Source organism: Arachis duranensis, unplaced genomic scaffold (assembly GCF_000817695.3).
Source record: "Arachis duranensis cultivar V14167 unplaced genomic scaffold, aradu.V14167.gnm2.J7QH unplaced_Scaffold_204775, whole genome shotgun sequence".
NCBI classification, from domain to species: domain Eukaryota; kingdom Viridiplantae; phylum Streptophyta; class Magnoliopsida; order Fabales; family Fabaceae; genus Arachis; species Arachis duranensis.
Genome location: NW_026264602.1, coordinates 659 through 5,000, shown reverse-complemented (window position 1 = coordinate 5,000; position 4,342 = coordinate 659). Strand labels below are relative to the sequence as shown.

Here is a 4,342-nt window from a genome sequence, read left to right as displayed (position 1 = left end):
GGTGGGTGACTGCTTTCTTTGCCTATCCACTGTTGGAGGAATAATAGCATTTGAAATGGAATCATCATAAGCTGCTATTTTTTCTCCGGCTATTGAGCCAAGTGGGACAGAATGAACTCTTACTGTTCTCGTAACCGGTGCCGAAAGCCGGAGCTGACTTTCACGAATCAAGCCCGGTAAGGTGAACTGAGGGTAGGGACCTCTTTCATTCGTAGCACGACATGACATAAGCTACTTCTGGACAGGCAATATCTTCTCTCTTTCCAATGGTCCTAGTTCAGTTAGCCATAGCATAGTGAATCCGGACACAGAGCAATAGCGGTTCAAAGACACATGGTATGAGCTAGCGGCGATACATAATGGAATAGAGGATAGCGCGTGAAGTACGGGAGTAGGGGACTTCTTTATTCTCATAATAAACAGGGCAAGAGCTACAGATGGCACGGGATAGTCGCTCTTTCAGATAATGCGATAGCGCCTTGATCGAGCCACGAGGCGAAGGTTAGCACGGTTGAGTACACTTATTCCAGCTAACGGCAAAACCATAGAATAGTCATAGTAGTAGGCCTTGAGTCTATAGGCTACCTCTCCCTCGGCAGCTAGGCATAGTTCAAATAGGCATATCTAAGATAGGCCTTCTTCTCTTCTGGCAATATCAACATGGCATCTCAGGCAGGCTGTCACTTCTTTCGGATGCAAGATGAGATGGCAGTTTGGTAAATCAATGATGAGGGATAGCGCAATAAGTAGCCTTAGCGCATAGCGCATCCGACAGCCAGCCCTACCCTGGTAGTGGAAGTGGATGAAACGTCAGGAGGCAGTGAAGAAAGCACTAGAGGTAGGCTGCTCTATACCTTATTTCTAAATATGTGATTTTTCGCTCTTAGCGGATAGGATGCTTTCGATTCCTTAGCAGAGCTAATTCGATCTTCTCCTTTCTCTGGGTACGGTACAAAGAAGACCAAATGGATAGAAGAATCCTCAGACCCAATCGACACAGTACCGAGCCAGAGCAGTCTAAGACGGGACAAGAGACTCTTTGTTCACAGCTTCACATCCTCATCTTTTTGAAAAAGCAAGCTCAAAGCTTAAAGGCTAAGATCACATAACTACTGTAAAGCGAAAGGCGAAAGAAGTGGCTTAGCTTAACCTCTTCATAGACACATGGGCGATCCAAGGATTTAGGTTCAAATCAAATCCATCTCCCCACAGTTATAAAGATAGGCTTCGGATTCGTTCAAAGAGAAAGAGTAGTACTTGCTATTTTTTTCTCCCTCTCGCCCCTATTCGATAAGGCAAGCTGCTAGTCGAACTAGAGCCTTATTACCGTTCCTGACCCAATCCAACTCGGATCAGTTGGCAAATCGAACCCTAAAACCAAAGGGGGGTACTTTACTAAAAAAAGGATCCCTAAAATCATACTTGATAAGGCCGAACCGGACCAGAATCTTTTAAGCTTTTACTACGCTATGGGCAAACTTACTCTAGGTACACAGAAAGACCAAGCTAAGCCAATCTCACGCCGAAACAGGGAAATTCTAGCCCTTGAAAGCAGCCCACTTCGTCCCTCTATCCCGGAGTTACCTTAGCTTAAGGAGCTCATCTAACTAAAATCAATTCCACGATTCAATCTTTCTTGTGAAACGTTCATATTAACATCTTAAGGGGGATGCGAGTAAGAAGTTCTTTCCTTCTCTTCTAGTATAGGCCGCAGGGATCACTTCACTTGGCTTACTTCGTACTGAATGCCCTACTTACTGAGGTCCCGCCCCGAGAGAACTCGCGATGAGCTCTTAGTGATTAGTCAGAACCGGGTCCAGCTAGTCTTTTCAGATCCTGCCTGCAAAAAAAGGGTCTAGTAAGCGCGGATTCCCTAGAAAAAAGAATATCATAGAAAGCTTTTCTCTTTAGGGGCGGGCATAGAACAGAGCTAGACTTCACAAAGGCGTTCCATCGATCCAATCCCTACTTCTTTTGGTCTCAAAATTACAGAAGAGGGAAAGATCTGAGGATAGGATTCTAGTTCTCCCCAAGGGAAATCCAGCCTTTGAAACTAGTTCAAATCGAACTCAATGGTTACACAAAGTGTTCACCAGAAAGCGCTCAAGAGAGAGAGAGTAAAGGAACTTACGGAGGAAGGTTTTTTCGTAGCCTTTGACTTAACTGTTGGATCATCAGATCACTTGATATTACTGCCCGGAACGAAAGTAGGAAAAAGGCAAGATCAAAGTTCTTCCTTGAGGCCGGCTCAGCTAACCGATATGATGCCGAATTCCCGGCTCGCTTTTCTTTCGCGCCTTCTGTTAGGTGGGCAGCGCTACCCCCCTTTGTTTGCGTTGTCCTGCTTTCGCGGTAGAAGCAGGAACCGCCTTCAATGACAAGCGAAGCATACTTTCTTCATATGCGATTTATCTCTTTTAGAATCTTCTCCTTGTTTCAAAGAGGGCCCTGATGCCCCTAAAGATTGAACTATACCGCTAGGGGGCGAAACCAGGATACCTCGACGATACTTTTAGATAATAGAATAGCAGATAGGGGGAGTGTATCGCGGAATCATCCAGTGGTGACCAACCAAAAGAAGTTGCGTTGATTATTCAATGATAAGATCATGGCACGAAAATACTTAAGGATTGGGGTAACCAGGCCGGGCGGCAGACACTTCAATGAAAGAGCTCCTTTGTTTGGAATCTTCCTTGAGAAAAGAGAATGAAATAGCATCCTTCCCTACCCCATCAGATAGGATAAAGGGCCTCTTTTCAAAGAATAAATTCCTTTTCTTATGCTTAAGCCTATGTACTTTTTTTTCAGTAGAATCTGCTGCCCTAGATTCATCGTCTAACCTTCTTTCTTCAAACTCTATACCTATTGTGTGATAGGGCCAAGAGTCCTCCGCCTTCAGCAGCTCTGTTATTTAGTTAGAATACGCTTACTAAATCCCACTTTTGATGAGCAGAAGTCGCGCTCAATTCGATTCGTATTTTACTACTAGGTGATATGTATGAATATCCTCAGATTCGTGCAAACTCCGATCGAAGACAGAAATCTGCCATTGCCGGAGACCCGCGTTCGAAGTGGGGAGTCGCTTCGGGCCAGCCAGCAGGGGCAACTTATCAGAAAAGACTTGCTCCAACTCCTTAACAAGCGAAGGAAATAAAGAAGCACGAGGGCGGGTTCTCTTTGAAGAGAAGGGGTCAAAATCTTCCCAATCAAATCCATGGCCCATCCCCGAAATGGACAAGGCTTTACTATGGGATTCAGAGGTATAGCTGATCCTGCATGATGACCCCTGCCTCCTCCTTACTTGGTTCAGATATAGATCCTATTTAGCTAAAAGCGCTGGCATTGGAATTCGCCTATTATAGACTCGTTGTGATATTGCAATTAAGGAAAGAAATCTAGTTTTCAAGGAGTGGGGGCTTTGGTAAAAGATTGAGTCTAACAGGTATTTATTCAGTTGCCACGTATGGGGCCTTTAGCTCAGTAAGGCCTACAGCTTCACCAAAGCAAATCGAACATTTCTAGCAGGAATAGAGAGACCTGAGTCGGTAAAACAAGGAAGAAACCTATGTAGTGGGTTCGACTCCCACAGGAGCGAAGGAGGATTTGTCAAGGCCATCCTTTGCTAGTTCATTCATTCCCTGCTGTCTCTTAAATATATATAAGATGTAAACTCTTCTTTCAACTCGGAGTAAAGCCCTTCTCTTTCTTTAGGAGCATAAGAAGATGAATCCGAAAAGAAGAAGCTATTTCGGAATAAGATCAGCTATTTCACCTGTTGTCGTAATTGCTAGTAGTAGTTGGTAAAGGTAGAAGGATGGTCAAGGTGCGTAGCCTAGGATTTGAAAGAAAAGGTAATCCTCTGCTAATATCTTTTCTAATAGAAAAAAAAACAACATTGTGCTCTTGCTTGCTACAATCTTTGACTCTACCTATACCTAGTGAGTTGCCTGCCTACCCGAAGTTCTCCTCTTCTTCTTATTAAGAGCTACAAAGTGCTTTTTCGATTCCCCGACATCTACTAATTTCTTCTTCAATCGATGCCAATTCGGCTATTTACTGATCGCCTATCGCCTTTTGCCTGTAAGTGAATGAGGAATGATTTAACTTCGAAGTCGTAGAGCGCGGGGCTGGAAGCTCAAGCTCACCTTTCATTAGCTGGGGAACATACCGGATTCTTAGTCTGAGAATTCAATATCTCATACACCAGGGCTATACTTTGAATCACTAACTTACAGGTTTGCTTAATAGAACGACAGGCTTACTACAGCTAGAACCAGTGGACTGAAATGATTCTGATTCTTCCTTACGAGATATCCCCGGGGATTAAGAACCTCTATCAAAT

The 4,342-nt window shown here is 44.1% G+C and overlaps 1 protein-coding gene across 1 annotated transcript in view; it reads left to right on the top strand.

The window, feature by feature from the left end:
* LOC127744019 (cytochrome b) overlaps positions 1–3,838 on the top strand; it is a 5,821-nt gene extending 1,983 nt beyond the window's left edge. The window contains exon 1 of the mRNA XM_052256282.1: positions 1–3,838. This exon is cut by the window's left edge and continues 1,983 nt beyond it. The gene's annotated coding sequence lies outside the window, so the exon portion shown is untranslated.
* Positions 3,839–4,342: the final 504 nt, after the last annotated feature.